Source organism: Scyliorhinus torazame, chromosome 10 (genome assembly GCF_047496885.1).
Source record: "Scyliorhinus torazame isolate Kashiwa2021f chromosome 10, sScyTor2.1, whole genome shotgun sequence".
In the NCBI taxonomy this organism is placed as follows: domain Eukaryota; kingdom Metazoa; phylum Chordata; class Chondrichthyes; order Carcharhiniformes; family Scyliorhinidae; genus Scyliorhinus; species Scyliorhinus torazame.
In genome coordinates this window covers 181,642,014-181,666,667 of record NC_092716.1, presented here as the reverse complement: position 1 = coordinate 181,666,667, position 24,654 = coordinate 181,642,014, and positions in this window count along the sequence as shown.

Genomic DNA, 24,654 nt, shown 5'->3' with positions numbered 1-24,654 from the left:
AAGGAGGGTTAAAGAGAGTGAAACGAGACGAAGGAGGGTGAAAGAGAGTGAAACGAGGCGAAGGAGGGAGAAAGAGAGTGAAACGAGACGAAGAAGGGTGAAAGAGGGTGAAACGAGACGAAGGAGGGTTAAAGAGAGTGAAACGAGACGAAGAAGGGTGAAAGAGAGTGAAAAGGGTGAAAGAGAGTGAAACGAGACAAAGGAGGGTGAAAGAGAGTGAAACGAGGCGAAGGAGGGAGAAAGAGAGTGAAACGAGACGAAGAAGGGTGAAAGAGAGTTAAACGAGACGAAGGAGGGTGAAAGAGAGTGAAACGAGGCGAAGGAGGGGGAAAGAGAGTGAAACGCGACAAAGGAGGGGGAAAGAGAGTGAAACGAGACGAAGGAGGGTTAAAGAGAGTGAAATGAGACGAAGGAGGGTTAAAGAGAGTGAAATGAGACGAAGGAGGGTTAAAGAGAGTGAAATGAGAAGAAGGAGGGTCAAAAAGAGTGAAACGAGACGAAGGAGGTTTAAAGAGAGTGAAACGAAACGAAGGAGGGTGAAAGAGTGTGAAACGAGACGAAGGAAGGGGAAAGAGAGTGAAATGAGACGAAGGAGGGTGAAAGAGAGTGAAACGGGATGAACGAGGGTGAAATAGAGGGAAACGAGGCGAAGGAGGGGGAAAGAGAGTGGAACAAGGCGAAGGAGATTGAAAGAGAGTGAAACGAGACGAAGGAGGGTGAAAGAGGGTGAAACGAGACGAAGGAGGGTTAAAGAGAGTGAAACGTGACGAAGGAGCGTGAAAGAGAGTGAACTGAGACAAAGGAGGGTGAAAGAGAGTTAAACGAGATGAAGGAGGGTGAAAGAGAGTGAAACGTGATGAAGGAGGGTTAAAGAGAGTGAAACGAGACAAATGAGGGGGAAAGAGAGTGAAACGCGACGAAGGAGAGGGAAAGAGAGTGAAACGAGACGAAGGAGGGTTAAAGAGAGTGAAACGAGACGAAGGAGGGTTAAAGAGAGTGAAATGAGAAGAAGGAGGGTTAAAGAGAGTGAAATGAGACGAAGAAGGTTAAAAGAGAGTAAAACGAGACGAAGGAGGGGAAAAGAGAGTGAAACGAGACGAAGGAGGGTTAAAGAGAGTGGAACAAGACGAAGGAGTGTTAAAGAGAGTGAAACGAGACGAAGGAGGGTGAAAGAGAGTGAAACGAGACGAAGGAGGGTGAAAGATAGTGAAACGAGACGAACGAGGGTGAAAGAGGGGGAAACAAGGCGAAGGAGGGGAAAGAGAGTGAAACAAGACGAACGAGGGTGAAAGAGAGTGAAACTAGGCGAAGGAGATTGAAAGAGAGTTAAACGAGATGAAGGAGGGTGAAAGAGAATGAAACGAGAAGAAGGAGGGTTAAAGAGAGTGAAACGAGGCGAAGGAGGGGGAAAGAGAGTGAAACGCGACAAAGGAGGGGGATAGAGAGTGAAACGAGACGAAGGAGGGTTAAAGAGAGTGAAATGAGACGAAGGAGGGTTAAAGAGAGTGAAATGAGAAAAAGGAGGGTTAAAGAGAGTGAAACAAGACGAAAGAGGGTTAAAGAGAGTGAAACGAGATGAAGGAGGATGAAAGAGAGTGAAACGAGACGAAGGAGGTTGAAAGAGAGTGAAACGAGCTGTAGGAGGGTGAAAGAGAGTGAAACGAGGCGAAGGAGGGGGAAAGAGTGTGAAACGAGACGAAGAAGGGTGAAAGAGAGTGAAACGGGTGAAAGAGAGTGAAACAAGACAAAGGAGGGTGAAAGAGAGTGAAACGAGATGAAGAAGGGTGAAAGAGAGTAAAACGGGTGAAAGAGAGTGAAACGAGACAAAGGAGGGTTAAAGAGAGTGAAACAAGACAAAGGAGGGTTAAAGAGAGTGAATCGAGACAAGGGAGGGTTAAAGTTAGTGAAAGGAGACGAAGGAGGGTGAAAGAGAGTGAAACTAGGCGAAGGAGATTGAAAGAGAGTGAAACGAGAGGAAGGAGGGTGAAAGAGGGTAAAACGAGACGAAGGAGGGTTTAAGAGAGTGAAACGAGACGAAGGAGGGTGAAAGAGAGTGAAACGAGACGAAGGAGGGTGAAAGAGAGTGAAACGAGACGAAGGAGGGTTAAAGAGAGTGAAACGAGACGAAGGAGGGCGAAACGAGATGAAGGAGGTTAAAAGAGAGTGAAACGAGACGAAGGAGGGTTAAAGAGAGTGAAACGAGACGAAGGGGGGTGGAAGAGAGTGAAACGAGACGAAAGAGGGTTAAAGAGAGTGAAACGAGACGAAGGAGGTTGAAAGAGAGTGAAACGAGACGAAGGAGGTTGAAAGAGAGTGAAACGAGCTGAAGGAGGGTGAAAGAGAGGGAAACGAGACGAAGGAGGGTGAAAGAGAGTGAAACGAGGCGAAGGAGGGTTAAAGAGAGTGAATCGAGACAAGGGAGAGTTAAAGAGAGTGAAAGGAGACGAAGGAGGGTGAAAGAGAGTGAAAGGAGACGAAGGAGGGCGAAACAAGATGAAGGAGGTTAAAAGAGAGTGAAACGAGACGAAGGAGGGTTAAAGAGAGTGAAACGAGACGAAGGAGGGTGGAAGAGAGTGAAACGAGACGAAAGAGGGTTAAAGATAGTGAAACGAGACGAAGGAGGTTGAAAGAGAGTGAAACGAGACGAAGGAGGTTGAAAGAGAGTGAAACGAGCTGAAGGAGTGTGAAAGAGAGGGAAACGAGACGAAGGAGGGTGAAAGAGAGTGAAACGAGGCGAAGGAGGGAGAAAGTTAGTGAAACGAGACAAAGAAGGGTGAAAGAGAGTGAAAAGGGTGAAAGGGAGTGAAACGAGACAAAGGAGGGTGAAAGAGAGTGAAACGAGACAAAGGAGGGTGAAAGAGAGTGAAACGAGACGAAGAAGGGTGAAAGAGAGTTAAACGGGTGAAAGAGAGTGAAACAAGGTGAAGGAGGGTGAAAGAGAGTGAAAGGAGACGAAGGAGGGGGATAGAGAGTGAAACGCGACGAAGGAGGGGGAAAGAGAGTGAAACGAGACGAAGAAGGGTGAAAGAGAGTGAAACGGGTGAAAGAGAGTGAAACGAGACAAAGGAGGGTGAAAGAGAGTGAAACGAGACAAAGGAGGGCGAAAGAGCGTGAAACGAGACGAAGAAGGGTGAAAGAGAGTAAAACGGGTGAAAGAGAGTGAAACAAGACAAAGGAGGGTTAAAGAGAGTGAAACGAGACAAAGGAGGGTTAAAGAGAGTGATTCGAGACAAGGGAGGGTTAAAGAGAGTGAAAGAAGACGTAGGAGGGTGAAAGAGAGTGAAACGAGACGAAGGAGGGTGAAAGAGAGTGAAACGAGACGAAGGAGGGTTAAAGAGAGTGAAACGAGACGAAGGAGGGCGAAACGAGATGATGGAGGTTAAAAGAGAGTGAAACGAAACGAAGGAGGTTAAAGAGAGTGAAACGAGACGAAGGAGGGTGGAAGACAGTGAAACGAGACGAAAGAGGGTTAAAGAGAGTGAAACGAGACGAAGGAGGTTGAAAGAGAGCGAAACGAGACGAACGAGGTTGAAAGAGAGTTAAACGAGCTGAAGGAGGGTGAAAGTGAGGGAAACGAGACGAAGGAGGGTGAAAGAGAGTGAAACGAGGCGAAGGAGGGAAAAAGAGAGTGAAACGAGACGAAGAAGGGTGAAAGAGAGTGAAAAGGGTGAAAGAGAGTGAAACGAGACAAGGAGGGTGAAAGAAAGTGAAACGAGACAAAGGAGGGTGAAAGAGAGTGAAACGAGACGAAGAAGGGTGAAAGAGAGTTAAACGGGTGAAAGAGAGTGAAACGAGACAAAGGAGGGTTAAAGAGAGTGAAACAAGACAAAGGAGGGTTAAAGAGAGTGAATCGAGACAAGGGAGGGTTAAAGAGAGTGAAAGGAAACGAAGGAGGGTGAAAGAGAGTGAAACGAGACGAAGGACTGTGAAAGAGAGTGAAACTAGATGGTGGAGGGTGAAAGAGAGTGAAACGAGACGAACGAGGGTGAAAGAGAGTGAAACAAGGCGAAGGAGGGTGAAAGAGAGTGAAACGAGACGAAGGAGGGGGAAAGAAAGTGAAACGAGACGAAGGAGGGTGAAAGAGAGTGAAACGAGACGAAGGTGGGTGAAAGATAGTGAAACAGGACGAACGAGGGTGAAAGAGAGGGAAACGAGGCGAAGGAGGGGGAAAGAGAGTGAAACAAGACGAAGGAGGGTGAAAGAGAGTGAAACTAGGCGAAGGAGATTGAAAGAGAGTGAAACGAGAGGAAGGAGGGTGAAAGAGGGTAAAACGAGACAAAGGAGGGTTAAAGAGAGTGAAACGAGACGAAGGAGGGTGAAAGAGAGTTAAACGAGATGAAGGAGGGTGAAAGAGAATGAAACGAGACGAAGGAGGGTGAAAGAGAGTGAAACGAGGCGAAGGAGGGGGTAAGAGAGTGAAACGCGACGAAGGAGGGGGAAAGAGAGTGAAACGAGACGAAGAAGTGTGAAAGAGAGTGAAACGAGACGAAGAAGGGTGAAAGAGAGTAAAACGGGTGAAAGAGAGTGAAACGAGACAAAGGCGGGTTAAAGAGAGTGAAACAAGACAAAGGAGGGTTATAGAGAGTGAATCGAGACAAGGGAGGGTTAAAGAGAGTGAAAGGAAACGAATGAGGGTGAAAGAGAGTGAAACGAGATGAAGGAGGGTGAAAGAGAATGAAACGAGACGAAGGAGGGTGAAAGAGAGTGAAACGAGGCGAAGGAGGGGGTAAGAGAGTGAAACGCGACGAAGGAGGGGGAAAGAGAGTGAAACGAGACGAAGAAGTGTGAAAGAGAGTGAAACGAGACGAAGAAGGGTGAAAGAGAGTAAAACGGGTGAAAGTGAGTGAAACGAGACAAAGGAGGGTTAAAGAGAGTGAAACAAGACAAAGGAGGGTTATAGAGAGTGAATCGAGACAAGGGAGGGTTAAAGAGAGTGAAAGGAGACGAAGGAGGGTGAAAGAGTGTGAAACAAGGCGAAGAAGGGTGAAAGAGAGTAAAACGAGACGAAGGAGGGGGAAAGCCAGTGAAACGAGACGAAGGAGGGTGAAAGAGAGTGAAACGAGACGAAGGAGGGTGAAAGAGAGTGAAACGTGACGAAGAAGGGTGAAAGTGAGTAAAACAGGCGAAAGAGAGTGAAACGAGACAAGGAGGGTTAAAGAGACTGAAAGGAGATGAAGGAGGGTGAAAGAGAGTGAAACGAGACGAAGGATGGTGAAAGAGAGTGAAACGAGATGACGGAGGGTGAATGAGAGTGAAACGAGACGAACGAGGGTGAAAGAGAGTGAAACAAGGCGAAGGAGGGTGAAAGAGAGTGAAACGAGACGAAGGAGGGGGAAAGAGAGTGAAACGAGACGAAGGAGGGTGAAAGAGTGTGAAACGAGACGAAGGAGGGTGAAAGATAGTGAAACGAGACGACCGAGGGTGAACGAGAGGGAAACAAGGCGAAGGAGGGGGAAAGAGAGTGAAACAAGACGAAGGAGGGTGAAAGAGAGTGAAACTAGGCGAAGGAGATTGAAAGAGAGTGAAACGAGACGAAGGAGGGTGAAAGAGGGTGAAACGAGACGAAGGAGGGTTAAAGAGAGTGAAACGAGACGAAGGAGGGTTAAAGAGAGTGATTCGAGACAAGGGAGGGTTAAGGAGAGTGAAAGGAGACGTAGGAGGGTGAAAGAGAGTGAAACGAGACGAAGGAGGGCGAAACGAGATGAAGGAGGTTAAAAGAGAGTGAAACGAGACGAAGGAGGGTTAAAGAGAGTGAAACGAGACGAAGGAGGGTGGAAGAGAGTGAAACGAGACGAAAGAGGGTTAAAGAGAGTGAAACGAGACGAAGGAGGTTGAAAGAGAGTGAAACGAGACGAAGGAGGTTGAAAGAGAGCGAAACGAGCTGAAGGAGGGTGAAAGAGAGGGAAACGAGACGAAGGAGGGTGAAAGAGAGTGAAACGAGGCGAAGGAGGGAGAAAGCGAGTGAAACGAGACAAAGAAGGGTGAAAGAGAGTGAAAAGGGTGAAAGAGAGTGAAACGAGACAAAGGAGGGTGAAAGAGAGTGAAACGAGACAAAGGAGGGTGAAAGAGAGTGAAACGAGACGAAGAAGGGTGAAAGAGAGTTAAACGGGTGAAAGAGAGTGAAACAAGGCGAAGGAGGGTGAAAGAGAGTGAAAGGAGACGAAGGAGGGGGAAAGAGAGTGAAACGCGACGAAGGAGGGGGAAAGAGAGTGAAACGAGACGAAGAAGGGTGAAAGAGAGTGAAACGGGTGAAAGAGAGTGAAACGAGACAAAGGAGGGTGAAAGAGAGTGAAATGAGATAAAGGAGGGCGAAAGAGAGTGAAACGAGACGAAGAAGGGTGAAAGAGAGTAAAACGGGTGAAAGAGAGTGAAACGAGACAAAGGAGGGTTAAAGAGAGTGAAACAAGACAAAGGAGGGTTAAAGAGAGTGATTCGAGACAAGGGCGGGTTAAAGAGAGTGAAAGGAGACGTAGGAGGGTGAAAGAGAGTGAAACGAGATGAAGGAGGGTGAAAGAGAGTGAAACGAGACGAAGGAGGGTTAAAGAGAGTGAAACGAGACGAAGGAGGGCGAAACGAGATGATGGAGGTTAAAAGAGAGTGAAACGAGACGAAGGAGGGTTAAAGAGAGTGAAACGAGACGAAGGAGGGTGGAAGACAGTGAAACGAGACGAAAGAGGGTTAAAGTGAGTGAAACGAGACGAAGGAGGTTGAAAGAGAGCGAAACGAGATGAACGAGGTTGAAAGAGAGTGAAACGAGCTGAAGGAGGGTGAAAGAGAGGGAAACGAGACGAAGGAGGGTGAAAGAGAGTGAAACGAGGCGAAGGAGGGGGTAAGAGAGTGAAACGCGACGAAGGAGGGGGAAAGAGAGTGAAACGAGACGAAGAAGTGTGAAAGAGAGTGAAACGAGACGAAGAAGGGTGAAAGAGAGTAAAACGGGTGAAAGAGAGTGAAACGAGACAAAGGAGGGTTAAAGAGAGTGAAACAAGACAAAGGAGGGTTATAGAGAGTGAATCGAGACAAGGGAGGGTTAAAGAGAGTGAAAGGAGACGAAGGAGGGTGAAAGAGTGTGAAACAAGGCGAAGGAGGGTGAAAGAGAGTAAAACGAGACGAAGGAGGGGGAAAGCCAGTGAAACGAGACGAAGGAGGGTGAAAGAGAGTGAAACGAGACGAAGGAGGGTGAAAGAGAGTGAAACGTGACGAAGAAGGGTGAAAGTGAGTAAAACAGGCGAAAGAGAGTGAAACGAGACAAGGAGGGTTAAAGAGACTGAAAGGAGATGAAGGAGGGTGAAAGAGAGTGAAACGAGACGAAGGACGGTGAAAGAGAGTGAAACGAGATGACGGAGGGTGAAAGAGAGTGAAACGAGACGAACGAGGGTGAAAGAGAGTGAAACAAGGCGAAGGAGGGTGAAAGAGAGTGAAACGAGACGAAGGAGGGGGAAAGAGAGTGATACGAGACGAAGGAGGGTGAAAGAGTGTGAAACGAGACGAAGGAGGGTGAAAGATAGTGAAACGAGATGACCGAGGGTAAACGAGAGGGAAACAAGGCGAAGGAGGGGGAAAGAGAGTGAAACAAGACGAAGGAGGGTGAAAGAGAGTGAAACTAGGCGAAGGAGATTGAAAGAGAGTGAAACGAGACGAAGGAGGGTGAAAGAGGGTGAAACGAGACGAAGGAGGGTTAAAGAGAGTGAAACGAGACGAAGGAGGGTTAAAGAGAGTGATTCGAGACAAGGGAGGGTTAAAGAGAGTGAAAGGAGACGTAGGAGGGTGAAAGAGAGTGAAACGAGACGAAGGAGGGCGAAACGAGATGAAGGAGGTTAAAAGAGAGTGAAACGAGACGAAGGAGGGTTAAATGGAGTGAAACGAGACGAAGGAGGGTGGAAGAGAGTGAAACGAGACGAAAGAGGGTTAAAGAGAGTGAAACGAGACGAAGGAGGTTGAAAGAGAGTGAAACGAGACGAAGGAGGTTGAAAGAGAGTGAAACGAGACGAAGGAGGTTGAAAGAGAGGGAAACGAGACGAAGGAGGGTGAAAGAGAGTGAAACGAGGCGAAGGAGGGAGAAAACGAGTGAAACGAGACAAATAAGGGTGAAAGAGAGTGAAAAGGGTGAAAGAGAGTGAAACGAGACAAAGGAGGGTTAAAGAGAGTGATTCGAGACAAGGGAGGGTTAAAGCGAGTGAAAGGAGACGTAGGAGGGTGAAAGAGAGTGAAACGAGATGAAGGAGGGTGAAAGAGAGTGAAACGAGACGAAGGAGGGTTAAAGAGAGTGAAACGAGACGAAGGAGGGCGAAACGAGATGATGGAGGTTAAAAGAGAGTGAAACGAGACGAAGGAGGGTTAAAGAGAGTGAAACGAGACGAAGGAGGGTGGAAGACAGTGAAACGAGACGAAAGAGGGTTAAAGAGAGTGAAACGAGACGAAGGAGGTTGAAAGAGAGCGAAACGAGATGAACGAGGTTGAAAGAGAGTGAAACGAGCTGAAGGAGGGTGAAAGAGAGGGAAACGAGACGAAGGAGGGTGAAAGAGAGTGAAACGAGGCGAAGGAGGGGGTAAGAGAGTGAAACGCGACGAAGGAGGGGGAAAGAGAGTGAAACGAGACGAAGAAGTGTGAAAGAGAGTGAAACGAGACGAAGAAGGGTGAAAGAGAGTAAAACGGGTGCAAGAGAGTGAAACGAGACAAAGGAGGGTTAAAGAGAGTGAAACAAGACAAAGGAGGGTTATAGAGAGTGAATCGAGACAAGGGAGGGTTAAAGAGAGTGAAAGGAGACGAAGGAGGGTGAAAGAGTGTGAAACAAGGCGAAGGAGGGTGAAAGAGAGTAAAACGAGACGAAGGAGGGGGAAAGCCAGTGAAACGAGACGAAGGAGGGTGAAAGAGAGTGAAACGAGACGAAGGAGGGTGAAAGAGAGTGAAACGTGACGAAGAAGGGTGAAAGTGAGTAAAACAGGCGAAAGAGAGTGAAACGAGACAAGGAGGGTTAAAGAGACTGAAAGGAGATGAAGGAGGGTGAAAGAGAGTGAAACGAAACGAAGGACGGTGAAAGAGAGTGAAACGAGATGACGGAGGGTGAAAGAGAGTGAAACGAGACGAACGAGGGTGAAAGAGAGTGAAACAAGGCGAAGGAGGGTGAAAGAGAGTGAAACGAGACGAAGGAGGGGGAAAGAGAGTGATACGAGACGAAGGAGGGTGAAAGAGTGTGAAACGAGACGAAGGAGGGTGAAAGATAGTGAAACGAGACGACCGAGGGTGAACGAGAGGGAAACAAGACGAAGGAGGGGGAAAGAGAGTGAAACAAGACGAAGGAGGGTGAAAGAGAGTGAAACTAGGCGAAGGAGGTTGAAAGAGAGTGAAACGAGACGAAGGAGGGTGAAAGAGGGTGAAACGAGACGAAGGAGGGTTAAAGAGAGTGAAACGAGACGAAGGAGGGTTAAAGAGAGTGATTCGAGACAAGGGAGGGTTAAAGAGAGTGAAAGGAGACGTAGGAGGGTGAAAGAGAGTGAAACGAGACGAAGGAGGGCGAAACGAGATGAAGGAGGTTAAAAGAGAGTGAAACGAGACGAAGGAGGGTTAAAGAGAGTGAAACGAGACGAAGGAGGGTGGAAGAGAGTGAAACGAGACGAAAGAGGGTTAAAGAGAGTGAAACGAGACGAAGGAGGTTGAAAGAGAGTGAAACGAGACGAAGGAGGTTGAAAGAGAGGGAAACGAGCTGAAGGAGGGTGAAAGAGAGGGAAACGAGACGAAGGAGGGTGAAAGAGAGTGAAACGAGGCGAAGGAGGGAGAAAGCGAGTGAAACGAGACAAAGAAGGGTGAAAGAGAGTGAAAAGGGTGAAAGAGAGTGAAACGAGACAAAGGAGGGTGAAAGAGAGTGAAACGAGACAAAGGAGGGTGAAAGAGAGTGAAACGAGACGAAGAAGGGTGAAAGAGAGTTAAACGGGTGAAAGAGAGTGAAACAAGGCGAAGGAGGGTGAAAGAGAGTGAAAGGAGACGAAGGAGGGGGAAAGAGAGTGAAACGCGACGAAGGAGGGGGAAAGAGAGTGAAACGAGACGAAGAAGGGTGAAAGAGAGTGAAACGGGTGAAAGAGAGTGAAACGAGACAAAGGAGGGTGAAAGAGAGTGAAACGAGACAAAGGAGGGCGAAAGAGAGTGAAACGAGACGAAGAAGGGTGAAAGAGAGTAAAACGGGTGAAAGAGAGTGAAACGAGACAAAGGAGGGTTAAAGAGAGTGAAACAAGACAAAGGAGGGTTAAAGAGAGTGATTCGAGACAAGGGAGGGTTAAAGAGAGTGAAAGGAGACGTAGGAGGGTGAAAGAGAGTGAAACGAGACGAAGGAGGGTGAAAGAGAGTGAAACGAGACGAAGGAGGGTTAAAGAGAGTGAAACGAGACGAAGGAGGGCGAAACGAGATGATGGAGGTTAAAAGAGAGTGAAACGAGACGAAGGAGGGTTAAAGAGAGTGAAACGAGACGAAGGAGGGTGGAAGACAGTGAAACGAGACGAAAGAGGGTTAAAGAGAGTGAAACGAGACGAAGGAGGTTGAAAGAGAGCGAAACGAGATGAACGAGGTTGAAAGAGAGTGAAACGAGCTGAAGGAGGGTGAAAGAGAGGGAAACGAGACGAAGGAGGGTGAAAGAGAGTGAAACGAGGCGAAGGAGGGAGAAAGAGAGTGAAACGAGACGAAGAAGGGTGAAAGAGAGTGAAAAGGGTGAAAGAGAGTGAAACGAGACAAAGGAGGGTGAAAGAGAGTGAAACGAGACAAAGGAGGGTGAAAGAGAGTGAAACGAGACGAAGAAGGGTGAAAGAGAGTTAAACGGGTGAAAGAGAGTGAAACGAGACAAAGGAGGGTTAAAGAGAGTGAAACAAGACAAAGGAGGGTTAAAGAGAGTGAATCGAGACAAGGGAGGGTTAAAGAGAGTGAAAGGAAACGAAGGAGGTTGAAAGAGAGTGAAACGAGACGAAGGACGGTGAAAGAGAGTGAAACTAGATGGTGGAGGGAGAAAGAGAGTGAAACGAGACGAACGAGGGTGAAAGAGAGTGAAACAAGGCGAAGGAGGGTGAAAGAGAGTGAAACGAGACGCAGGAGGGGGAAAGAAAGTGAAACGAGACGAAGGAGGGTGAAAGAGAGTGAAACGAGACGAAGGTGGGTGAAAGATAGTGAAACAGGACGAACGAGGGTGAAAGAGAGGGAAACGAGGCGAAGGAGGGGGAAAGAGAGTGAAACAAGACGAAGGAGGGTGAAAGAGAGTGAAACTAGGCGAAGGAGATTGAAAGAGAGTGAAACGAGAGGAAGGAGGGTGAAAGAGGGTAAAACGAGACGAAGGAGGGTTAAAGAGAGTGAAACGAGACGAAGGAGGGTGAAAGAGAGTTAAACGAGATGAAGGAGGGTGAAAGAGAATGAAACGAGACGAAGGAGGGTGAAAGAGAGTGAAACGAGGCGAAGGAGGGGGTAAGAGAGTGAAACGCGACGAAGGAGGGGGAAAGAGAGTGAAACGAGACGAAGAAGTGTGAAAGAGAGTGAAACGAGACGAAGAAGGGTGAAAGAGAGTAAAACGGGTGAAAGAGAGTGAAACGAGACAAAGGAGGGTTAAAGAGAGTGAAACAAGGCAAAGGAGGGTTATAGAGAGTGAATCGAGACAAGGGAGGGTTAAAGAGAGTGAAAGGAGACGAAGGAGGGTGAAAGAGTGTGAAACAAGGCGAAGGAGGGTGAAAGAGAGTAAAACGAGACGAAGGAGGGGGAAAGCCAGTGAAACGAGACGAAGGAGGGTGAAAGAGAGTGAAACGAGACGAAGGAGGGTGAAAGAGAGTGAAACGTGACGAAGAAGGGTGAAAGTGAGTAAAACAGGCGAAAGAGAGTGAAACGAGACAAAGGAGGGTTAAAGAGAGTGAAACGAGACAAAGGAGGGTTAAAGAGAGTGAATCGAGACAAGGGAGGGTTAAAGAGACTGAAAGGAGATGAAGGAGGGTGAAAGAGTGTGAAACGAGACGAAGGAGGGTGAAAGAGGGTGAAACGAGACGAAGGAGGGTTAAAGAGAGTGAAACGAGACGAAGGAGGGTGAAAGAGAGTGAAACGAGGCGAAGGAGGGAGAAAGAGAGTGAAACGAGACGAAGAAGGGTGAAAGAGGGTGAAACGAGACGAAGGAGGGTTAAAGAGAGTGAAACGAGACGAAGAAGGGTGAAAGAGAGTGAAAAGGGTGAAAGAGAGTGAAACGAGACAAAGGAGGGTGAAAGAGAGTGAAACGAGGCGAAGGAGGGAGAAAGAGAGTGAAACGAGACGAAGAAGGGTGAAAGAGAGTTAAACGAGACGAAGGAGGGTGAAAGAGAGTGAAACGAGGCGAAGGAGGGGGAAAGAGAGTGAAACGCGACAAAGGAGGGGGAAAGAGAGTGAAACGAGACGAAGGAGGGTTAAAGAGAGTGAAATGAGACGAAGGAGGGTTAAAGAGAGTGAAATGAGACGAAGGAGGGTTAAAGAGAGTGAAATGAGAAGAAGGAGGGTCAAAAAGAGTGAAACGAGACGAAGGAGGTTTAAAGAGAGTGAAACGAAATGAAGGAGGGTGAAAGAGTGTGAAACGAGACGAAGGAAGGGGAAAGAGAGTGAAATGAGACGAAGGAGGGTGAAAGAGAGTGAAACGGGATGAACGAGGGTGAAATAGAGGGAAACGAGGCGAAGGAGGGGGAAAGAGAGTGGAACAAGGCGAAGGAGATTGAAAGAGAGTGAAACGAGACGAAGGAGGGTGAAAGAGGGTGAAACGAGACGAAGGAGGGTTAAAGAGAGTGAAACGTGACGAAGGAGCGTGAAAGAGAGTGAACTGAGACAAAGGAGGGTGAAAGAGAGTTAAACGAGATGAAGGAGGGTGAAAGAGAGTGAAACGTGATGAAGGAGGGTTAAAGAGAGTGAAACGAGACAAATGAGGGGGAAAGAGAGTGAAACGCGACGAAGGAGAGGGAAAGAGAGTGAAACGAGACGAAGGAGGGTTAAAGAGAGTGAAACGAGACGAAGGAGGGTTAAAGAGAGTGAAATGAGAAGAAGGAGGGTTAAAGAGAGTGAAATGAGACGAAGAAGGTTAAAAGAGAGTAAAACGAGACGAAGGAGGGGAAAAGAGAGTGAAACGAGACGAAGGAAGGTTAAAGAGAGTGGAACAAGACGAAGGAGTGTTAAAGAGAGTGAAACGAGACGAAGGAGGGTGAAAGAGAGTGAAACGAGACGAAGGAGGGTGAAAGATAGTGAAACGAGACGAACGAGGGTGAAAGAGGGGGAAACAAGGCGAAGGAGGGGAAAGAGAGTGAAACAAGACGAACGAGGGTGAAAGAGAGTGAAACTAGGCGAAGGAGATTGAAAGAGAGTTAAACGAGATGAAGGAGGGTGAAAGAGAATGAAACGAGAAGAAGGAGGGTTAAAGAGAGTGAAACGAGGCGAAGGAGGGGGTAAGAGAGTGAAACGCGACAAAGGAGGGGGATAGAGAGTGAAACGAGACGAAGGAGGGTTAAAGAGAGTGAAATGAGACGAAGGAGGGTTAAAGAGAGTGAAATGAGAAGAAGGAGGGTTAAAGAGAGTGAAACAAGACGAAAGAGGGTTAAAGAGAGTGAAACGAGATGAAGGAGGATGAAAGAGAGTGAAACGAGACGAAGGAGGTTGAAAGAGAGTGAAACGAGCTGTAGGAGGGTGAAAGAGAGTGAAACGAGGCGAAGGAGGGGGAAAGAGTGTGAAACGAGACGAAGAAGGGTGAAAGAGAGTGAAACGGGTGAAAGAGAGTGAAACAAGACAAAGGAGGGTGAAAGAGAGTGAAACGAGATGAAGAAGGGTGAAAGAGAGTAAAACGGGTGAAAGAGAGTGAAACGAGACAAAGGAGGGTTAAAGAGAGTGAAACAAGACAAAGGAGGGTTAAAGAGAGTGAATCGAGACAAGGGAGGGTTAAAGTTAGTGAAAGGAGACGAAGGAGGGTGAAAGAGAGTGAAACTAGGCGAAGGAGATTGAAAGAGAGTGAAACGAGAGGAAGGAGGGTGAAAGAGGGTAAAACGAGACGAAGGAGGGTTAAAGAGAGTGAAACGAGACGAAGGAGGGTGAAAGAGAGTTAAACGAGATGAAGGAGGGTGAAAGAGAATGAAACGAGACGAAGGAGGGTGAAAGAGAGTGAAACGAGGCGAAGGAGGGGGTAAGAGAGTGAAACGCGACGAAGGAGGGGGAAAGAGAGTGAAACGAGACGAAGAAGTGTGAAAGAGAGTGAAACGAGACGAAGAAGGGTGAATGAGAGTAAAACGGGTGAAAGAGAGTGAAACGAGACAAAGGAGGGTTAAAGAGAGTGAAACAAGACAAAGGAGGGTTATAGAGAGTGAATCGAGACAAGGGAGGGTTAAAGAGAGTGAAAGGAGACGAAGGAGGGTGAAAGAGTGTGAAACAAGGCGAAGGAGGGTGAAAGAGAGTAAAACGAGACGAAGGAGGGGGAAAGCCAGTGAAACGAGACGAAGGAGGGTGAAAGAGAGTGAAACGAGACGAAGGAGGGTGAAAGAGAGTGAAACGTGACGAAGAAGGGTGAAAGTGAGTAAAACAGGCGAAAGAGAGTGAAACGAGACAAAGGAGGGTTAAAGAGAGTGAAACGAGACAAAGGAGGGTTAAAGAGAGTGAATCGAGTCAAGGGAGGGTTAAAGAGACTGAAAGGAGATGAAGGAGGGTGAAAGAGAGTGAAACGAGACGAAGGACGGTGAAAGAGAGTGAAACGAGATGACGGAGGGTGAAAGAGAGTGAAACGAGACGAACGAGGGTGAACGAGAGGGAAACAAGGCGAAGGAGGGGGAAAGAGAGTGAAACAAGACGAAGGAGGGTGAAAGAGAGTGAAACTAGGCGAAGGAGGGTGAAAAAGTGTGAAACGAGACGAAGGAGGGTGAAAGAGGGTGAAACGAGACGAAGGAGGGTTAAAGAGAGTGAAACGAGACGAAGGAGCGGGAAAGAGAGTGAAACGAGATGAAGGAGGGTGAAAGAGAGTTAAACGAGATGAAGGAGGATGAAAGAGAATGAAACGAGAAGAAGGAGGGTTAAAGAGAGTGAAACGCGACAAAGGAGGGGGAAAGAGAGTGAAATGAGACGAAGGAGGGTTAAAGAGAGTGAAATGAGACGAAGGAGGGTTAAAGAGAGTGAAATGAGAAGAAGGAGGGTCAAAAAGAGTGAAACGAGACGAAGGAGGTTTAAAGAGAGTGAAACGAAACGAAGGAGGGTGAAAGAGTGTGAAACGAGACGAAGGAAGGGGAAAGAGAGTGAAACGAGACGAAGGAGGGTGAAAGAGAGTGAAACGGGATGAACGAGGGTGAAATAGAGGGAAACGAGGCGAAGGAGGGGGAAAGAGAGTGGAACAAGGCGAAGGAGATTGAAAGAGAGTGAAACGAGACGAAGGAGGGTGAAAGAGGGTGAAACGAGACGAAGGAGGGTTAAAGAGAGTGAAACGTGAAGAAGGAGCGTGAAAGAGAGTGAAATGAGACAAAGGAGGGTGAAAGAGAGTTAAACGAGATGAAGGAGGGTGAAAGAGAGTGAAACGTGATGAAGGAGGGTTAAAGAGAGTGAAACGAGACAAATGAGGGGGAAGGAGAGTGAAACGCGACGAAGGAGAGGGAAAGAGAGTGAAACGAGACGAAGGAGGGTTAAAGAGAGTGAAACGAGACGAAGGAGGGTTAAAGAGAGTGAAATGAGAAGAAGGAGGGTTAAAGAGAGTGAAATGAGACGAAGAAGGTTAAAAGAGAGTAAAACGAGACGAAGGAGGGGAAAAGAGAGTGAAACGAGACGAAGGAGGGTTAAAGAGAGTGGAACAAGACGAAGGAGTGTTAAAGAGAGTGAAACGAGACGAAGGAGGGTGAAAGAGAGTGAAACGAGACGAAGGAGGGTGAAAGATAGTGAAACGACACGAACGAGGGTGAAAGAGGGGGAAACAAGGCGAAGGAGGGGAAAGAGAGTGAAACAAGACGAAGGAGGGTGAAAGAGAGTGAAACTAGGCGAAGGAGATTGAAAGAGATGAAGGAGGGTGAAAGAGAATGAAACGAGAAGAAGGAGGGTTAAAGAGAGTGAAACGAGGCGAAGGAGGGGGAAAGAGAGTGAAACGCGACAAAGGAGGGGGATAGAAAGTGAAACGAGACGAAGGAGGATTAAAGAGAGTGAAACGAGATGAAGGAGGATGAAAGAGAGTGAAACGAGACGAAGGAGGTTGAAAGAGAGTGAAACGAGCTGTAGGAGGGTGAAAGAGAGTGAAACGAGGCGAAGGAGGGGGAAAGAGAGTGAAACGAGACGAAGAAGGGTGAAAGAGAGTGAAACGGGTGAAAGAGAGTGAAACGAGACAAAGGAGGGTGAAAGAGAGTGAAACGAGATGAAGAAGGGTGAAAGAGAGTAAAACGGGTGAAAGAGAGTGAAACGAGACAAAGGAGGGTTAAAGAGAGTGAAACAAGACAAAGGAGGGTTAAAGAGAGTGAATCGAGACAAGGGAGGGTTAAAGTTAGTGAAAGGAGACGAAGGAGGGTGAAAGAGAGTGAAACGAGTCGAAGGACGGTGAAAGAGAGTGAAACGAGATGACGGAGGGTGAAAGAGAGTGAAACGAGACGAACGAGGGTGAAAGAGAGTGAAACAAGGCGAAGGAGGGTGAAAGAGAGTGAACCGAGACGAAGGAGGGGGAAAGAGAGTGAAACGCGACGAAGGAGGGGGAAAGAGAGTGAAACGAGACGAAGAAGGGTGAAAGAGAGTGAAACGGGTGAAAGAGAGTGAAACGAGACAAAGGAGGGTGAAAGAGAGTGAAACGAGGCGAAGGAGGGGGAAAGAGAGTGAAACGCGACGGAGGAGGGTTAAAGAGAGTGAAACGAGACGAAGGAGGGTTAAAGAGAGTGAAATGAGAAGAAGGAGGGTTAAAGAGAGTGAAACGAGATGAAGGAGGGTTAAAGAGAGTGAAATGAGAAGAAGGAGGGTTAAAGAGAGTGATACGAGACAAAGGAGGTTTAAAGAGAGTGAAATGAGACGAAGGAGGGGAAAAGAGAGTGAAACGAGACGAAGGAGGGTTAAAGAGAGTGGAACAAGACGAAGGAGTGTTAAAGAGAGTGAAACGAGACGAAGAAGGGTGAAAGAGAGTAAAACGGGTGAAAGAGAGTGAAACGAGACAAAGGAGGGTTAAAGAGAGTGAAACAAGACAAAGGAGGGTTATAGAGAGTGAATCGAGACAAGGGAGGGTTAAAGAGAGTGAAAGGAGACGAAGGAGGGTGAAAGAGAGTGGAACAAGGCGAAGGAGATTGAAAGAGAGTGAAACGAGACGAAGGAGGGTGAAAGAGGGTGAAACGAGACGAAGGAGGGTTAAAGAGAGTGAAACGTGAAGAAGGAGCGTGAAAGAGAGTGAAATGAGACAAAGAAGGGTGAAAGAGAGTTAAACGAGATGAAGGAGGGTGAAAGAGAGTGAAACGTGATGAAGGAGGGTTAAAGAGAGTGAAACGAGACAAATGAGGGGGAAGGAGAGTGAAACGCGACGAAGGAGAGGGAAAGAGAGTGAAACGAGACGAAGGAGGGTTAAAGAGAGTGAAACGAGACGAAGGAGGGTTAAAGAGAGTGAAATGAGAAGAAGGAGGGTTAAAGAGAGTGAAATGAGACGAAGAAGGTTAAAAGAGAGTAAAACGAGACGAAGGAGGGGAAAAGAGAGTGAAACGAGACGAAGGAGGGTTAAAGAGAGTGGAACAAGACGAAGGAGTGTTAAAGAGAGTGAAACGAGACGAAGGAGGGTGAAAGAGAGTGAAACGAGACGAAGGAGGGTGAAAGATAGTGAAACGAGACGAACGAGGGTGAAAGAGGGGGAAACAAGGCGAAGGAGGGGAAAGAGAGTGAAACAAGACGAAGGAGGGTGAAAGAGAGTGAAACTAGGCGAAGGAGATTGAAAGAGAGTTAAACGAGATGAAGGAGGGTGAAAGAGAATGAAACGAGAAGAAGGAGGGTTAAAGAGAGTGAAACGAGGCGAAGGAGGGGGAAAGAGAGTGAAACGCGACAAAGGAGGGGGATAGAGAGTGAAACGAGACGAAGGAGGATTAAAGAGAGTGAAATGAGACGAAGGAGGGTTAAAGAGAGTGAAATGAGAAGAAGGAGGGTTAAAGAGAGTGAAACAAGACGAAAGAGGGTTAAAGAGAGTGAAACGAGATGAAGGAGGATGAAAGAGAGTGAAACGAGACGAAGGAGGTTGAAAGAGAGTGAAACGAGCTGTAGGAGGGTGAAAGAGAGTGAAACGAGGCGAAGGAGGGGGAAAGAGAGTGAAACGAGACGAAGAAGGGTGAAAGAGAGTGAAACGGGTGAAAGAGAGTGAAACGAGACAAAGGAGGGTGAAAGAGAGTGAAACGAGATGAAGAAGGGTGAAAGAGAGTAAAACGGGTGAAAGAGAGTGAAACGAGACAAAGGAGGGTTAAAGAGAGTGAAACAAGACAAAGGAGGGTTAAAGAGAGTGAATCGAGACAAGGGAGGGTTAAAGTTAGTGAAAGGAGACGAAGGAGGGTGAAAGAGAGTGAAACGAGACGAAGGACGGTGAAAGAGAGTGAAACGAGATGACGGAGGGTGAAAGAGAGTGAAACGAGACGAACGAGGGTGAAAGAGAGTGAAACAAGGCGAAGGAGGGTGAAAGAGAGTGAACCGAGACGAAGGAGGGGGAAAGAGAGTGAAACACGACGAAGGAGGGGGAAAGAGAGTGAAACGAGACGAAGAAGGGTGAAAGAGAGTGAAACGGGTGAAAGAGAGTGAAACGAGACAAAGGAGGGTGAAAGAGAGTGAAACGAGACAAAGGAGGGTGAAAGAGAGTGAAACGAGACGAAGGAGCGTGAAAGAGAGTTAAACGAGATGCAGGAGGGTGAAAGAGAGTGAAACGAGATGAAGGAGGGTTAAAGAGAGTGAAACGAGGCGAAGGAGGGGGAAAGAGAGTGAAACGCGACGGAGGAGGGTTAAAGAGAGTGAAACGAGACGAAGGAGGGTTAAAGAGAGTGAAATGAGAAGAAGGAGGGTTAAAGAGAGTGAAACGAGATGAAGGAGGGTTAAAGAGAGTGAAATGAGAAGAAGGAGGGTTAAAGAGAGTGAAACGAGACAAAGGAGGTTTAAAGAGAGTGAAATGAGACGAAGGAGGGGAAAAGAGAGTGAAACGAGACGAAGGAGGGTTAAAGAGAGTGGAACAAGACGAAGGAGTGTTAAAGAGAGTGAAACGAGACGAAGAAGGGTGAAAGAGAGTAAAACGGGTGAAAGAGAGTGAAACGAGACAAAGGAGGGTTAAAGAGAGTGAAACAAGACAAAGGAGGGTTATAGAGAGTGAATCGAGACAAGGGAGGGTTAAAGAGAGTGAAAGGAGACGAAGGAGGGTGAAAGAGTGTGAAACAAGGCGAAGGAGGGTGAAAGAGAGTGAAATGAGAAGAAGGAGGGTCAAAAAGAGTGAAACGAGACGAAGGAGGTTTAAAGAGAGTGAAACGAAACGAAGGAGGGTGAAAGAGTGTGAAACGAGACGAAGAAAGGGGAAAGAGAGTGAAACGAGACGAAGGAGGGTGAAAGAGAGTGAAACGGGATGAACGAGGGTGAAATAGAGGGAAACGAGGCGAAGGAGGGGGAAAGAGATTGGAACAAGGCGAAGGAGATTGAAAGAGAGTGAAACGAGACGAAGGAGGGTGAAAGAGGGTGAAACGAGACGAAGGAGGGTTAAAGAGAGTGAAACGTGAAGAAGGAGCGTGAAAGAGAGTGAAATGAGACAAAGGAGGGTGAAAGAGAGTTAAACGAGATGAAGGAGGGTGAAAGAGAGTGAAACGTGATGAAGGAGGGTTAAAGAGAGTGAAACGATACAAATGAGGGGGAAGGAGAGTGAAACGCGACGAAGGAGAGGGAAAGAGAGTGAAACGAGACGAAGGAGGGTTAAAGAGAGTGAAACGAGACGAAGGAGGGTTAAAGAGAGTGAAATGAGAAGAAGGAGGGTTAAAGAGAGTGAAATGAGACGAAGAAGGTTAAAAGAGAGTAAAACGAGACGAAGGAGGGGAAAAGAGAGTGAAACGAGACGAAGGAGGGTTAAAGAGAGTGGAACAAGACGAAGGAGTGTTAAAGAGAGTGAAACGAGACGAAGGAGGGTGAAAGAGAGTGAAACGAGACGAAGGAGGGTGAAAGATAGTGAAACGAGACGAACGAGGGTGAAAGAGGGGGAAACAAGGCGAAGGAGGGGAAAGAGAGTGAAACAAGACGAAGGAGGGTGAAAGAGAGTGAAACTAGGCGAAGGAGATTGAAAGAGAGTTAAACGAGATGAAGGAGGGTGAAAGAGAATGAAACGAGAAGAAGGAGGGTTAAAGAGAGTGAAACGAGGCGAAGGAGGGGGAAAGAGAGTGAAACGCGACAAAGGAGGGGGATAGAGAGTGAAACGAGACGAAGGAGGATTAAAGAGAGTGAAATGAGACGAAGGAGGGTTAAAGAGAGTGAAATGAGAAGAAGGAGGGTTAAAGAGAGTGAAACAAGACGAAAGAGGGTTAAAGAGAGTGAAACGAGATGAAGGAGGATGAAAGAGAGTGAAAAGAGACGAAGGAGGTTGAAAGAGAGTGAAACGAGCTGTAGGAGGGTGAAAGAGAGTGAAACGAGGCGAAGGAGGGGGAAAGAGAGTGAAACGAGACGAAGAAGGGTGAAAGAGAGTGAAACGAGACGAAGAAGGGTGAAAGAGAGTGAAACGGGTGAAAGAGAGTGAAACGAGACAAAGGAGGGTGAAAGAGAGTGAAACGAGACAAAGGAGGGTGAAAGAGAGTGAAACGAGACGAAGGAGCGTGAAAGAGAGTTAAACGAGATGCAGGAGGGTGAAAGAGAGTGAAACGAGATGAAGGAGGGTTAAAGAGAGTGAAACGAGGCGAAGGAGGGGGAAAGAGAGTGAAACGCGACGGAGGAGGGTTAAAGAGAGTGAAACGAGACGAAGGAGGGTTAAAGAGAGTGAAATGAGAAGAAGGAGGGTTAAAGAGAGTGAAACGAGATGAAGGAGGGTTAAAGAGAGTGAAATGAGAAGAAGGAGGGTTAAAGAGAGTGAAACGAGACAAAGGAGGTTTAAAGAGAGTGAAATGAGACGAAGGAGGGGAAAAGAGAGTGAAACGAGACGAAGGAGGGTTAAAGAGAGTGGAACAAGACGAAGGAGTGTTAAAGAGAGTGAAACGAGACGAAGAAGGGTGAAAGAGAGTAAAACGGGTGAAAGAGAGTGAAACGAGACAAAGGAGGGTTAAAGAGAGTGAAACAAGACAAAGGAGGGTTATAGAGAGTGAATCGAGACAAGGGAGGGTTAAAGAGAGTGAAAGGAGACGAAGGAGGGTGAAAGAGTGTGAAACAAGGCGAAGGAGGGTGAAAGAGAGTGAAATGAGAAGAAGGAGGGTCAAAAAGAGTGAAACGAGACGAAGGAGGTTTAAAGAGAGTGAAACGAAACGAAGGAGGGTGAAAGAGTGTGAAACGAGACGAAGGAAGGGGAAAGAGAGTGAAACGAGACGAAGGAGGGTGAAAGAGAGTGAAACGAGACGAAGGAGGGTTAAAGAGAGTGAAACGGGATGAACGAGGGTGAAATAGAGGGAAACGAGGCGAAGGAGGGGGAAAGAGAGTGGAACAAGGCGAAGGAGATTGAAAGAGAGTGAAACGAGACGAAGGAGGGTTAAAGAGAGTGAAACGTGAAGAAGGAGCGTGAAAGAGAGTGAAATGAGACAAAGGAGGGTGAAAGAGAGTTAAACGAGATGAAGGAGGGTGAAAGAGAGTGAAACGTGATGAAGGAGGGTTAAAGAGAGTGAAACGAGACAAATGAGGGGGAAGGAGAGTGAAACGCGACGAAGGAGAGGGAAAGAGAGTGAAACGAGACGAAGGAGGGTTAAAGAGAGTGAAACGAGACGAAGGAGGGTTAAAGAGAGTGAAATGAGAAGAAGGAGGGTTAAAGAGAGTGAAATGAGACGAAGAAGGTTAAAAGAGAGTAAAACGAGACGAAGGAGGGGAAAAGAGAGTGAAACGAGACGAAGGAGGGTTAAAGAGAGTGGAACAAGACGAAGGAGTGTTAAAGAGAGTGAAACGAGACGAAGGAGGGTGAAAGAGAGTGAAACGAGACGAAGGAGGGTGAAAGATAGTGAAACGAGACGAACGAGGGTGAAAGAGGGGGAAACAAGGCGAAGGAGGGGAAAGAGAGTGAAACAAGACGAAGGAGGGTGAAAGAGAGTGAAACTAGGCGAAGGAGATTGAAAGAGAGTTAAACGAGATGAAGGAGGGTGAAAGAGAATGAAACGAGAAGAAGGAGGGTTAAAGAGAGTGAAACGAGGCGAAGGAGGGGGAAAGAGAGTGAAACGCGACAAAGGAGGGGGATAGAGAGTGAAACGAGACGAAGGAGGATTAAAGAGAGTGAAATGAGACGAAGGAGGGTTAAAGAGAGTGAAATGAGAAGAAGGAGGGTTAAAGAGAGTGAAACAAGACGAAAGAGGGTTAAAGAGAGTGAAACGAGATGAAGGAGGATGAAAGAGAGTGAAAAGAGACGAAGGAGGTTGAAAGAGAGTGAAACGAGCTGTAGGAGGGTGAAAGAGAGTGAAACGAGGCGAAGGAGGGGGAAAGAGAGTGAAACGAGACGAAGAAGGGTGAAAGAGAGTGAAACGGGTGAAAGAGAGTGAAACGAGACAAAGGAGGGTGAAAGAGAGTGAAACGAGATGAAGAAGGGTGAAAGAGAGTAAAACGGGTGAAAGAGAGTGAAACGAGACAAAGGAGGGTTAAAGAGAGTGAAACAAGACAAAGGAGGGTTAAAGAGAGTGAATCGAGACAAGGGAGGGTTAAAGTTAGTGAAAGGAGACGAAGGAGGGTGAAAGAGAGTGAAACGAGACGAAGGACGGTGAAAGAGAGTGAAACGAGATGACGGAGGGTGAAAGAGAGTGAAACGAGACGAACGAGGGTGAAAGAGAGTGAAACAAGGCGAAGGAGGGTGAAAGAGAGTGAACCGAGACGAAGGAGGGGGAAAGAGAGTGAAACGCGACGAAGGAGGGGGAAAGAGAGTGAAACGAGACGAAGAAGGGTGAAAGAGAGTGAAACGAGACAAAGGAGGGTGAAAGAGAGTGAAACGAGACGAAGGAGCGTGAAAGAGAGTTAAACGAGATGCAGGAGGGTGAAAGAGAGTGAAACGAGATGAAGGAGGGTTAAAGAGAGTGAAACGAGGCGAAGGAGGGGGAAAGAGAGTGAAACGCGACGGAGGAGGGTTAAAGAGAGTGAAACGAGACGAAGGAGGGTTAAAGAGAGTGAAATGAGAAGAAGGAGGGTTAAAGAGAGTGAAACGAGATGAAGGAGGGTTAAAGAGAGTGAAATGAGAAGAAGGAGGGTTAAAGAGAGTGAAACGAGACAAAGGACGTTTAAAGAGAGTGAAATGAGACGAAGGAGGGGAAAAGAGAGTGAAACGAGACGAAGGAGGGTTAAAGAGAGTGGAACAAGACGAAGGAGTGTTAAAGAGAGTGAAACGAGACGAAGAAGGGTGAAAGAGAGTAAAACGGGTGAAAGAGAGTGAAACGAGACAAAGGAGGGTTAAAGAGAGTGAAACAAGACAAAGGAGGGTTATAGAGAGTGAATCGAGACAAGGGAGGGTTAAAGAGAGTGAAAGGAGACGAAGGAGGGTGAAAGAGTGTGAAACAAGGCGAAGGAGGGTGAAAGAGAGTAAAACGAGACGAAGGAGGGGGAAAGCCAGTGAAACGAGACGAAGGAGGGTGAAAGAGAGTGAAACGAGACGAAGGAGGGTTAAAGAGAGTGAAACGAGACGAAGGAGGGCGAAACGAGATGAAGGAGGTTAAAAGAGAGTGAAACGAGACGAACGAGGGTTAAAGAGAGTGAAACGAGACGAAGGAGGGTGGAAGAGAGTGAAACGAGACGAAAGAGGGTTAAAGAGAGTGAAACGAGACGAAGGAGGTTGAAAGAGAGTGAAACGAGACGAAGGAGGTTGAAAGAGAGTGAAACGAGCTGAAGGAGGGTGAAAGAGAGGGAAACGAGACGAAGGAGGGTGAAAGAGAGTGAAACGAGGCGAAGGAGGGAGAAAGCGAGTGAAACGAGACGAAGAAGGGTGAAAGAGAGTGAAAAGGGTGAAAGAGAGTGAAACGAGACAAATGAGGGTGAAAGAGAGTGAAACGAGACAAAAGAGGGTGAAAGAGAGTGAAACGAGACGAAGAAGGGTGAAAGAGAGTTAAACGGGTGAAAGAGAGTGAAACAAGGCGAAGGAGGGTGAAAGAGAGTGAAACGAGACGAAGGAGGGGGAAAGAGAGTGAAACGCGACGAAGGAGGGGGCAAGAGAGGGAAACGAGACGAAGAAGGGTGAAAGAGAGTGAAACGGGTGAAAGAGAGTGAAACGAGACAAAGGAGCGTGAAAGAGAGTGAAACGAGACGAAGGAGGGTGAAAGAGAGTTAAACGAGATGCAGGAGGGTGAAAGAGAGTGAAACGAGACGAAGGAGGGTTAAAGAGAGTGAAATGAGAAGAAGGAGGGTTAAAGAGAGTGAAACGAGACGAAGGAGGTTTAAAGAGAGTGAAATGAGACGAAGGAGGGGAAAAGAGAGTGAAACGAGACGAAGGAGGGTTAAAGAGAGTGGAACAAGACGAAGGAGTGTTATAGAGAGTGAAACGAGACGAAGGAGGGTGAAAGAGAGTGAAACGAGATGAAGGAGGGTGAAAGAGAATGAAAGGAGACGAAGGAG